Here is a 13,151-nt window from a genome sequence, read left to right as displayed (position 1 = left end):
TTTTAGTTGTTCATTGATTGCTTCTCAAATGTGCCTTGACCAGGGGGCTCCAGCCAAGCCAGTGACCCCTTGCTCGAGCCAGTGCCCTTGGGCTCAAGCCAGCGACTATGGAGTCATGTCTATGAGCCTGCACTCAAGCCAACAACCTCAGGGTTTCAAACCTGGTACTTCAGCATCCCAGGTTGACCCTCTAGTTACTGTGCCACCACCTGGTCAGGCAAAAAATGTTTTGATGTTCTTATATTGAAAGTAGGGTTATTTGGGATAGGAAAGAGGGAACGTTTATAGATATAAAACCCCCAGTTAAACAATGTCAGCTTAGCTTCCTGGATAAGCTTGCCTCTAATCCCCAGCCTAGATGGTGTGGAAATTGTAAGCTCCTCCTAAAAATATCTGTGCACTCCCTTGGTCTTATCTTCCAGCAGTCACTCTGCCTCCTAGGCCTGTTTTCTTACTTGGCACCTCTGATGTGCACTGTGCGCACTCAGACACGAGGCTTGGTTCTTCCTCTGGTTTTCAGAAAGGCCCTGATTCACACCGGGCACTTGTGGGTTGGGTGCACCTGAGGAAAGGAGACCAGCAGAGGTGGGGTGAGCCTTACATTGCATTACTGCAGCTGCCCCGGCCCAGCGACCCCATTCTGAAAACGTGTTCAGGCCACCCTTGACCCGAGCACTTCACCTCCACCGAGTCCCTGCTTTGCTCCGCTGCACTGAGTCTTCTCTTCCTTTCCCTCTCCTCATCATTCCTCTCTCTGCCCCTTTCAGAGAAAAAATAACTAATTTTTTCCCTTGCCTAATGTGCAGCAATTGCCTGCTTTTGACAGCCATTCTGCAGGAATCCATTCACCCCAAAGGCCTGGACTTGAGAGGTGGAGTGACCCATATCGAGGGAACATATATATTTTCACAAAGAAAGTCCCTTGTAAGAGGAATTTTGTGTTAGTTTATAGTGTGACAAAATAGAGAATTTTTCCTCTTATTACATGGTGGCCGACAATGCACTAATCTCAAGTTTATTGAGTACTGCTTCCTGAATACAGTGTCAGAAACCTAGAAAGTACGAAAGAAAAAACACCTAAAAAATAATTATACATGTAATTTGTCCAAATCATATACTCTACATATCTTTGACTAATCCACAGTCCTTGAGTATAGGATGTATGTTACTTTTAAAGAAACACGCTGATTTTTTAAAAGGCACAAGCCCACCTAACACAAAGGGGTTTCCTAATGGAATCTTTTATTATTACATATTGCACTTATGCAAAAATAATTTTAGCTTTTGGTACTCGAGTATTTTTGTTACCATGAATTAGTTTTTGTTCTTCTGACAGTCTGAGGTTATATGCAAAGACAACATATAATTTTTCAAACCTAAAGCAAGTGCAGAAGCGTATTTTTCAGAACATAAACCTTGCATACTTCCATTTACACCTCAATCTCTCCATAAGTGACAAAGTCTTTGATTGTTCCGAGCTGGAAAAATGTCACAGCTTCTTTCACTCTTTTGCGTTAAGTTTGAGTACTTATAGGGAGGTCATTAAACTGCATTGTAATATACTGATTAATATTTTTTAAATTATAAATAAAATTCATGAAATTGCTTTTCTCTTGCCATATATTAGCCCAACCTTACAGATTGTTTCTCCATAGGTAATAGAGAAGAGGAGACCTAATCAATGACTGGAATAATATGTAAGAAGATGGAAGTAAACTTGTTTAATGGGTAAGAAATACAATTATAATAAAAGGTTATTAATGAGAACTATTCCTGATAGCGTACGTATGGCCACTCTACACCAGGTACCTGCGGTTGGCAGGCTGTTAGTGTGAGGGATGCATCTCTGTCTTTGTCTTCTCTCCATTCTGAACTTTCACTGTTGGGAATTTTTCAGTACCATGCAGCTAAGGGAGGGCACAAATATCTTACCATATTTGAAGATAAAGACGGGACCTGGGAACCAGCAGCTATACTAAAACAAGTCCAGGGTAGGTCTTGAAGCTTACTGGTGCTTGGATAGAGAACATGTATGTCACGACCTGTCAGTATTAATCACCATTTCTGGCCCTCTAAATACTGCCAGCTGCGGTGATGCTGGGCTCACGCTGAGGTCCCATTTATTAGGCAAGTGCAGACTGCGTCAGGTGGTAATCAGGTAGAATGCCATGGGAAGCCCAATAAAGGATGTGACTATATTTGTGAGATTGTAACATATTTTACTTACACAAGTCCACACATTCTCATTGTCAGTAATTTACACATGGATAACCAAAGCCCTCTACTTGCATCTCAGCCCCCTTGCAGAGAGTATATAAGTGTATGATACCTGTTTGTGCAACCTTCCTCTTTGCCTAGTGTTTAAACACTTGGGCTTCAGAGCTAAACTGTTACTGACCAGCCACTGTTAACTTGACAGCTGGGCAAGTTAATTTCTCAGTGCCTCAATTCCTTGGGTATAAGGCAGGAACAATTAAATGCCTATCTTGTGTCATGTTGAAGAATATTTAGTTAATCTATTATTAAAAACTTGGAATAATGCCTGGAAGATAGTGTTAAGTAAATGTTAGCTATAATTCTCATATGTATTCCAGTTAACATGTTTATATACCAGTCCTCTGGAAATTAATCTTTTTCTGATATATCCCAAAAGTTTAACCTTCTTGAATAAGGTTAAACCCTGGAGGCAAAGATTTAAAAAGAAATTGTTTAAAAAGATTTTATTTATTGATTTGAGAGAGAGAAAGGCATGTGTAGACAGGGCATCAGGAAGCATCGCCCTCTAGCTGCCTCTCCTGTGTGCCCTGCCCTGGCAAGCCTGCAGATTTCAACCGGCGACCTCAGCTTTCCAGGTCAGCACTTTATTCACTGCACCACCACAGGTCAGCTTTTACATTTTTTCACGCAAGTTTTCTTTTTGCCTTTAAGCTTCATCTTTCTCAGAGTATGCTACTGAACTAAGTGAGAATAGAGTTATACACCTTCGCCATGTACTGCATATCTTACGGCATATGTAGTGCTTATCGGTGTATATGAATAAAGTGTCTTTGGGCTTTGATAGTTTTATCCTGTTCATAAAAGTACCTGTGTCAAAGCTGGACTCACATTCTTCTTGTTTCTGGATAGATATGTTAAATTTTCTAAGATTGGCCCTGGCCGGTTGGCTCAGTGGTAGAGCGTCGGCCTGGCGTGCATGAGTCCCGGGTTCGATTCCTGGCCAGGGCACACAGGAGAGGCGCCCATCTGCTTCTCCACCCCTCTTCCTCTCCTTTCTCTCTGTCTCTCTCTTCCTCTCCCGCAGCCGCAGCCGGGGCTCCACTGGAGCGGAGTTTGCCCTGGTGCTGGGGATGGCTCTGTGGCCTCTGCCCCAGGCGCTAGAATGGCTCTGGATGCAACAGAGCAATGCCCCAGATAGGCAGAGCATCGCCCCCTGGTGGGTGTGCCGGGTGGACCCTGGTCGGGTGCATGCGGGAGTCTGTCTGAGTGCCTCCCCATTTCCAATTTCAGAAAAATACAAAAAATAAAAATTTAAAAAAAAACTAAGATTCCTTCAGCCTGTTTTGAAGGACAGGTCTTCTGAGTTTCCTTTTCTTCTGTTCCACAGAATTGGAATGGTTTTGAAAGTGCCTTTGACATCTTTCCATGGCTTATCAGCACTTTCTTAGGTGGTGCAGATAATTATCTATTTTAAGAAGAAAGGACAATAAAATAGTCATCTCTTTTAATATTTTTTCTCCTGTCTTGTTTTGGGGCACTCTTAGATTGTTATGGACACTCTTTCTGCTCTATTTTAGAAGACATATATAAAAACAAGTTAACATTTACTGAGTATTTATTATATGTCAGACACATTTTTTAATGCTTTACTTATATATTAATTATTTTATTTAATCCTGTCATCCACTTGGGAAGCAGATATTATCTTCATTTTACAATTATTATCTTCATTTTACAAGCTGAGGAAAGGGAGACACAAGTAGAGTCATTTGCCCAAAGTCACAGAACCTGTGTTGTTGAGTAGGGAGGGGGTGCTCGTCTAGTTATTAAACTCTTAAGGTTTCCTAAGGTGAGGGTGAATTTAAATAAAACAGAAAAGACAAATATCTCCTAAAAATGTCACTGTAACAGATCTGTTTTTGCTTCTTTGGGGAAAGGAAAATTTGAAATCACGTATCTGAAGTATAAGAAGAATGATGTAAGATGATTATTTGTAAATAATTATTTTTCTTGACCATACTTACATGATTACAGCTGTTTTGCTTCATTAGGAATCATTTGTAGTGGATAGAAATCACCACCTAGCTCAGGACGAAATACATGTTTAGAAGAGATTAGAGTGAGTTGATTTGTAGATTACCATTTAGCTGCTATTCATAGAAACACGCAGACAGAAAGATTTAACTGTGTAGCAGTTTGGAACTGATTGGTAGTTGGAAATTGTTCTTTTGTCCTGTTAAATAATATTTGAATGTCAGTCAGCAGAAAGTTGTTGAAAGAAGAAAAGCAGGAGAAAGGTGACTTAAGGGGCTTATAATTAGATGTCACTTATAAGTGATGGTCAAAATGTAAATGCATTAACAGTTGACATTTATATAGGAACTGAAAGGACTTGTACACCGTTTTTGTTCAGGAGTCTGTCTTGTCAGATTGGCTTTTCTTTTCTATGATAAAGTACAAAGAGTAAGTGACATTTAAAGTAGCAAGTATGCTGATAAAACAGTGTGGCTTTCCTATGAAGTGTCTACATGTAGTCAGTAATGTTTTCCTCTCTCCATCTTTTTAAACTCTGTTCCCTTGTTTGAGAATCCTTTCTGAATGTTCATCGAAGTTAATGGCTCTGAATATCTTCTACAACAGTGTCTTGGAGGGTGGTCCAGGGGCCTCTGAGACACTTATTTTCATAGCAGTACTCACTCAACATTACTGACTTACAATATGCAGTGGAGCTTTCCAAAGGCTGCCTGTTCAACACGCTGAATGCAGGGCTAAGATAGGAGGATCCAGTTGTCTTCCTTAATCCACACACTGAAAACATTTACAAAGGATGCGAGTAAGTTCATGCTTCCCACTAGATTTTCAGTGACAAATAAGTACTGGTGGCTGTTGCTACACTGGAACAGTACAGTGACCCCGGTGTGGGGTCACACTGTCCTTATGCCCTCTCTAAGTGATTGGTAGACTGTGCGTGCTCGCAGGCAGTGCCGACCACACAAACCCTCTGTGTAGATTCCAGTGACGTCCTGAGAGATGGGGGCTGTGTCTCCCAGTCTAGAGAAGTGAAAATTCTATTCCTTTCTCATAATTATGCTAGAGGGAGTGGTCCAATTGTAAGGAACTGTGGAAAGCTGACTTGAAGTAGAAAAGGGTTTGGTGTAAGCAGCAGCACTGCCAGCCTTGCCGGTTGCTCTTTGTGCTGTTGCTCCCAACTTTGGGAGGACCAAGAGGACCTTTCAGGACAGCGCTTTACGTCTCAGTGTTAACAGTATCTGCTGCGCTCCCGTCCTGCTCCGGGGGCTGGAAGGCAGTGGACAGAGGGAAAGTGAAAACCCGCCCCTCTCTTGGGGCTTCCCTTGCAGGTCTCAGCGATTCGCCCTGTCACAGCCTCCTTCCCGGGGGATCTGAATGAACGGGAGCACAGCCACTGGGCATTGGGGCACTAAATGGTGTTTCTCATTGTCCGAGTGTTGAATATAGAGTGGAAACTGCTTGACATTTTGTGATTTCTGATTTCTTTTTTCAAAAGGCATCACCAAATGGTTTGGGATTTTTCAAATCTAACGTGGCACCCCAATATAGCAATAAAGGTGGGCCTGTCCAGTTGCCCTTGTTGCTGTTTTAATCTTGTTTTGTTCTAAAAAATAATGTAACGTTTATTAAGAAATTTAACTTAAAAAATTAAATACCAAGCAATGTTAAGTTTATTGTAATTTTTTTTATTATTTGAAGAAAAATGTTCTTACATAAGTGGATATTCCTTGCCTGGTGAGTGAGTTGCTCCCAAGGTCCTGTAATTTGTTTAATAGACTTTTATACAAAAGAGATTACCTGGCTCATTAGATTCTGTCACTTAATAGTGACTTGAAGGTTAACTGGTGTGGTCATCAACTCCTGCTCACCCGCTAGACGTGTAGCATATCACTCACTAGCTCAGCCATTTCCAAATGAAAGGACTGGAAATACTATAGGAATATTAATGGAAAAAGAAACTGACATTCAAAATGTGAATGCCCAAAAATTGTCTCTAAAGATTATTTTAATTTAAAATACACTTCAATGCCCTGGCTGGTTGGCTCAGTGGTAGAGTATTGACCCAGCGTGTGGAAGTCCCAGGTTTGATTCCCGGCCAGGGCACACAGGAGTAGTGCCACCTGCTTCTCCACCCCTCCCCCTCTCCTTCCTCTCTGTCTTTCTCTTCCCCACCCGCAGCTGAGGCTCCATTGGAGCAAAGTTGGCCCAGGTACTGAAGACGGCTCCATGGCCTCTGCCTCAGGTGCTAGAATGGCTCTGGTTGCAAAGGAGCAACACCCCAGATGGGCAGAGCATCACCCCCTGGTGGGCATGCTGGGTGGATCACAATCAGGCGCATACGGGAGTCTGTCTCTCTGCCTCCCTGCTTCTCACTTCAGAAAAATACAAAAAAAAAAAAAAAAAATACAGTGGTACCTTGAGATACAAGTTTAATTCATTCTGTAACCAGCTCATAAGTCAGTCAACTCGGATATCAAACAAATTTCTCCCATTTAAAGTAACTGAAATAGATTTAATTCATTCCAACCTTGTGAAACATCCCCAAACCATCCTAAATTATGAAAAAAGACACGTTTTTAATTAAGAAACACACATGTATACTTTACCAGTGCATAACAAAATATGTGAAATAAAAGGAAAAAGTGTTATTTAGTATTGTATTCTTACCTTGGAGACAGACAAGTGCGGCTAACGGAGGTGAATGGCGGAGGAGGAGGGAGGGAGGAAGGGATGCAGGCACTGTAGACACGGAAACTAAAACTGCACTTTCTTAACACTGAATGTAAACTAAAACTGCATTTTCTTTACTTTAAACAAAACTTAAACTGCACTTTTCTTTACTTAAAATAAAACCACAAAAACTTAATTGTAAAAAAAATGTACTTTCTTAACTTTAAACTTAACCTAAGCTTAACATTATGTATTTTTCATTTAATCATCACCTGTTTTTGCCTTTTTGGCTGTACTTTCAGCACTTTCACTTGCAGGACTTTTGAATAAAAATCTATCCAAAGAGGTTTGCTTTCGCCTGCCTTTTAAAATGTTACGGAAATGTGACAAACAAGTGTTATTAAAAAGTGCTGAAGCACGACCTGTTGAAACTTTTTCTGGGTGTTTCTTTTCTCTGAAACTCGAAAGCTTCTCCCACATTGCCAGCATGTCTTTAATTTCACTTGTAGAAATCACTTCCTCCGACTGTACCTCGTCCTCACTATTAATCTCTTGCAGAAGCTCTGTATGTTGCATCAGCTCCTCAGTTGAGAGTTTCTCCTCATGTTCCTCTACAAGCTTGTTTACGTCACCCTCATCTACCTCCAGACCCATCGACTTTCTTTCTTTTTTCTTTTTTCTTTTTTTTGGGTATTTTCTGAAGCTGGAAATGGGGAGAGACAGTCAGACAGACTCCCGCATGTGCCCAACCGGGATCCACCCGGCATGCCCACCAGGGGCGACACTCTGCCCACCAGGGGGCGATGCGACGCCCCGGAGGGGCGTCGCTCTGCCGCGACCAGAACCACTCTAGTGCCTGGGGCAGAGGCCAAGGAGCCATCCCCAGCGCCCGGGCTATCTTTGCTCCAATGGAGCCTTGGCTGTGGGAGGGGAAGAGAGAGACAGAGAGGAAGGAGGGGCTGGGGGTGGAGAAGCAAATGGGCGCCTCTCCTATGTGCCCTGGCCGGGAATCGAACCCGGGTCCCCCGCACGCCAGGCCGACGCTCTACCGCTGAGCCAACCGGCCAGGGCCCCATCGACTTTCTGATGGACACAATCTCCTTCAATGCTTCTACCTTGGTCTCGGTCACTGGTTCGAATCCTTCGAAGTCCCTGTCTGCAACAACATCGGGCCATAACTTTTTTCATGCAGAGTTCAAGATTCTTCTTGTAACCTCTTGCCATGCCAAGTCAATAATGCATAAACATATCACAATGTTGTAGTGATTTTTCCAAAACTCTCGAAGGGTTAGAATTGTATTCTCAGTCACCTCCAAGCAGCAGCGGAACAAGTGCTTTGTGTAAAGCTTTTTAAAGTTGGAAATGTCCTGCTAATCCATAGGTTGCAAGATTGAAGTTGTGTTGGGTGGGAGGTAGAGGACTTTCACAAATTTGAACTCATCAAGAGTGCCATCTTCAAGACCAGGTGGGTGGGCCTGACCAGGTGGTGGCACAGTGGATAGAGCGTCGGACTGGGATGCGGAAGGACCCAGGTTCGAGACCCCGAGGTCGCCAGCTTGAGCGCGGGCTCATCTGGCTTGAGCAAAGAGCTCACCAGCTTGGACCCAAGGTCGCTGGCTCCAGCAGGGGGTTACTCGGTCTGCTGAAGGCCCACAGTCAAGGCACATGTGAGAAAGCAATCAATGAACAACTAAGAAGTCGCAACACGCAACAAGAAACTGATGATTGATGCTTCTCATCTCTCTCTCTGTTCCTGTCTGTCTGTCCCTGTCTATCTCTGCCTCTGTAAAAAAAAAAAAAAAAAAAAAAAAAAAAAAAAAAAAAAAGACCAGGTGGGTGGGCTGGAGCATTTTCAAGGATTAGTAATGCTTTCATCAGGAGTTTATTTTCTTGAAGATATTTCTTCACTGTAGGACCAAAGAGGAGATTTACCCATTCAATAAAAAACTGCCTTGTAACCCATGCCCTAGCATTGGCGCGCCACATAACCTGCAGTCTTTCTTTAAGAATCTTGTGAGTCTTAAAGGCTCGAGGATTTTCGGAATGATAACACTAGCAGTGCCTTTACTTTACAGTCACCTCTAGCATTTGCACACAATGCAAGGGTCAGACTGTCCTTCATGGGTTTATGGCCTGGCAGCTTCTTCTCCTCTGTGGTGATGAAAGTCCTTTGGGGCATTTTTTTTCCAAAACAATCCTGTTTCGTCACAGTTGAACACTTGTTGGGGGATGTAGCCTTCCTTTGCGATAAGCGCAGCAAAATGTACTCCTCAGCTGCCTTAACGTCAGCACTTGCAGCTTCACCATGCCTCACCACAGAGTGGATGCCAGATCTCTTCTTGAAATTTTCTTTTTTTTTTTTCAGAGGCAGAGAGAGAATCAGAGAGAGGGATAGACAGACAGGAACGGAGAGAGATGAGAAGCATCAATCACTAGTTTTTCATTGCGACACCTTAGTTGTTCATTGATTGCTTTCTCATATGTGCCTTGACGAGAGGGGGGGGCTACAGCAGACCGAGTGACCCGTTGCTCAAGCCAGCGACCTTGGGTCCAAGCTGGTGAGCTTTGCTCAAACCAGATGAGCCCACGCTCAAGCTGGCGACCTCGGGGTCTCGAACCTGGGTCCTCCGCATCGCAGTCTGACGCTCTATCCACTGCACCACCGCCTGGTCAGGCATCTTCTTGAAATTTTCAAACCAGCCGTGACTTGCCTTAAACATATCTTCTGCTGCCTCTTTTGAGGTTGATGGTTCTTTCTTCTTCAAGTCACCATAAATAATATGTGCCTTTTCGCATATTACAGTCTCTGTCACTGTATCGCCTGCCAGCTCTTTCTCTTTCACCCACACCAGCAGAAGCTTTTCTATTTCTTTTTCTTTTCTTTTTTTTTTTTTTGTATTTTTCTCTGGGTGCCAGCCTTCCTACTCATCAAAGCACACACATATTTTTTTTTAAGATTTTACTTATTCATTATAGAGAATGAGAGATAGAGAAGGGGGGGAGGAGTAGGAAGCATCAACTCCCATGTGTGCCTTGACCAGGTAAGCCCAGGGTTTTGAACCGGCAACCTCAGTGTTTCCAGGTTGACGCTGTACCCACTACACCATCACAGGTCAGGCCTTTTGTATTTTTCTGAAGCTAGAAACCGGGAGAGACAGTCAGACAGACTCCCGCATGCGCCCGACCGGGATCCACCCGGCACGCCCACCAGGGGGCGACGCTCTGCCCACCAGGGGGCGATGCTCTGCCCCTCTGAGGCATCGCTCTGCCGCGACCAGAGCCACTCTAGCGCCTGGGGCAGAGGCCAAGGAGCCATCCCCAGGGCCCGGGCCATCTTTGCTCCAATGGAGCCTCGGCTGCGGGAGGGGAAGAGAGAGACAGAGAGGAAGGAGAGGGGGAGGGGTGGAGAAGCAGATGGGCGCTTCTCCTGTGTGCCCTGGCCGGGAATCGAACCCGGGACCTCTGCATGCCAGGCCGACACGCCACCACTGAGCCAACTGGCTAAGGCCGGCCAGGGGCTTTTCTATTTCTTCATGGATACTTGTTCTTAATTGGGACAGAATTGTAGTTCCTTTCACTGGATTTGCACTTATTTATTTATTTATTTATTTATTTATTTTGTATTTTTCTGAAGCTGGAAACGGGGAGAGACAGTCAGACAGACTCCCGCATGCGCCCGACCGGGATCCACCCAGCACGCCCACCAGGGGCGAAACTCTGCCCACCAGGGGGCGATGCTCTGCCCCTCCGGGGCGTCGCTCTGCCTCGACCAGAGCCACTCTAGCACCTGGGGCAGAGGCCAAGGAGCCATCCCCAGCGCCCGGGCCATCTTTGCTCCAATGGAGCCTTGGCTGCGGGAGGGGAAGAGAGAGACAGAGAGGAAGGAGGAGGGGGTGGAGAAGCAAATGAGTGCTTCTCCTATGTGCCCTGGCCGGGAATCGAACCCAGGTCCCCCGCACGCCAGGCTGACACTCTACCGCTGAGCCAACTGGCCAGGGCCGGATTTGCACTTTTGATGGCATCCTTTTGTTTAAGGATGGTACAAATTGTAGATGTATTGAGGTTGTACAGCCTTGCCAATTCAGTCACTCGTTATACCACGCTCATGTTTTTCTATTATTTCTTACTTCTATCAACATCATTCTCTCCTTCTCACCACTGTCCTTTACACTCACTTTCTTCAGCCCCATGATAGCACACAAAAAAAGTTAGTAAAAAATACAAAAATGATGCAAGAACAAGTACAGTGCACGAGATTTGACTTGATTCTACAGGTAACATGTGAGAAAGAACGAGATGCTGGTGTTGTGCTGCCAATACTGGACCCATGCACCAACGTGCCAACTAGTGGCAGCTTGCCGAATCAGGACTTGTATCTCGGAATTTCACTCGAATCTCGAACAAAAATACAGACAGAGTCGCAGCTCGTATCTTAAAAAAGTATGTTGATCTGCTCGTATCTCAAGTTACCACTGTTAATAAAACTAGCATGGTGTCTCCTTCCCCCAAAATACACTTTAATACAAGTTTGTTTGTTTTTTTAAATTAGGTGGAATTTGAGCTTCCCTTCACTGAAGGTATGAAAGGAACTTTTTAAAGATGAAAGAATTTATTTATTTATTTATGACAGACAGACAGGAAGGGTGAGATGAGAAGCATCAACTTACAGTTGTGGCATCTTAGTTCATTGATTGCTTCTCATAGGTGCTTTGACCAAGAGGTGCAGCTGAGCCAGTGACCCCTTGCTCAAGCCAGCGACCTTGGGGTCATATCTATTATGATCCCACGCTCAAGCCAGCGACCCTGTGCTCAAGCTGGATGAGACTGCACTCAAGCTGGCAATCTTGAGCATTCAAACCTGGATTTTTAGCATATCAGGTCAATGCTCTATTCACTGTGCCACCACCTGGGCAGGCAGTTATCAAATTTTTAAGGGACTTTTCTATAATAAGGTATAAAAAGGGTTGAAAGGAGATAACCTATTGTATAGCTTAGTACAAATTTAATTTAAATATTTTAAAATATATTTATTGATTTTTGTTTTGTTTTTTAGAGAGAGAGAGAGGAAGGGTCAGTGAGACAGACAAAAACATCATTCTGTTTCTGTTCCTGTATGTGGTCCCAACCAGGAATCAGCAACCTCTGTGCATCTGGATGGTGCTCTAGCCAATTGAACTATCTGGCCAGGGCCAAATTTAAGTTTTTTAAAAATAATGTTTTATTTTTCAGTTGCAGTTGGTGTACAGTATTATATTAGTTTCAGGTGTACAACCCCATGATCAGACATTTATATAACTTATGATCACCCCGGTATATCTAGTACCCATCTGATATCCTATATATTTATTACAGTATTGTTGACTATATTCCCTGCTCTGCACTTGGCATCCCTGTGACTATTCTGTAACTACCAATTTGTAATTCCTAATCCTTCACTTTCTTTACTCTTTCTCCCCAACCCCCCTGTCATCTGGTAACCATCAAAATGGTCTCTGTATTTTTTAGTTTGTTTCTGTTCTCCTTGTTCATTTATTTTGCTTTCTATATTTCACATATAAGTAAAATCACATGTGTCTGACTTATTACACTCACTACAGTACCCTCTTGGTCCATCCATGTTGTGTTACAGATGGTAAGATTTCATTCTTTTTTATGGCTGAGTCATATTCCATTAACACAAATTTTATTAAGGTCTTCATGTGTGATTCTTTCTATTTTTATTTTTTGGGCAGATGGGTAATTTGCCTGGAGACCAACTGTCACTTTGGCACTGAGATAAATAAGCAGTTGAAGAATGAGATAGAGAGAGCCACACCTCAGCCTTTGTAGCTGAAGATGGTAACCACTAACCAGCGATTGCTGCCTCGCCAGCAGGCCCCCGCCCGCTGCCCACACTGTCCATGGTCTGTTGGTGCAGACTCCGTGTGCTAAGTTGGACACAGTCTGTACCTGCCATCCTCTCTTCAGAATGAAATCCAGGTGCTTATTGTTGCTCCCTCAGTTTATCTGCCACTCAACTTCTCTGTATCTCCAGTGGTGCTGTATCATAGGCAGTTTTGATCTCGTGTGTCTTCCAAGTGTTTCTTTTTCCCATTCTGCTTGAGTTATCTCTATTAAGCTCATCACTTAGGAATGCACAGCAGGGAATTTCAGAAAGCAGCTACTGAAAGTGGTGGAGCTTGTTAATATATGTTCTTAGTGCCTTAAGTGTATCAAGTTTTGAGTTGTGCGAG

General features: G+C 43.7%; 1 protein-coding gene across 9 annotated transcripts in view; it reads left to right on the top strand.

The window, feature by feature from the left end:
* The window catches only part of USP49 (ubiquitin specific peptidase 49), an 80,706-nt gene that overhangs the window by 32,148 nt on the left and 35,407 nt on the right, over positions 1 to 13,151 (top strand). For all 9 annotated transcript variants that reach the window (XM_066244620.1, XM_066244974.1, XM_066244802.1 and 6 more), the window contains one exon: positions 1,656 to 1,728. The gene's annotated coding sequence lies outside the window, so the exon portion shown is untranslated. The remainder of the gene's footprint in view (positions 1 to 1,655; positions 1,729 to 13,151) is intronic.

This window comes from Saccopteryx bilineata, chromosome 1, assembly GCF_036850765.1.
Source record: "Saccopteryx bilineata isolate mSacBil1 chromosome 1, mSacBil1_pri_phased_curated, whole genome shotgun sequence".
NCBI classification, from domain to species: domain Eukaryota; kingdom Metazoa; phylum Chordata; class Mammalia; order Chiroptera; family Emballonuridae; genus Saccopteryx; species Saccopteryx bilineata.
The sequence above is the reverse complement of the archived record's forward strand: the minus strand, read 5'-3'. Positions and strand labels throughout refer to the sequence as shown.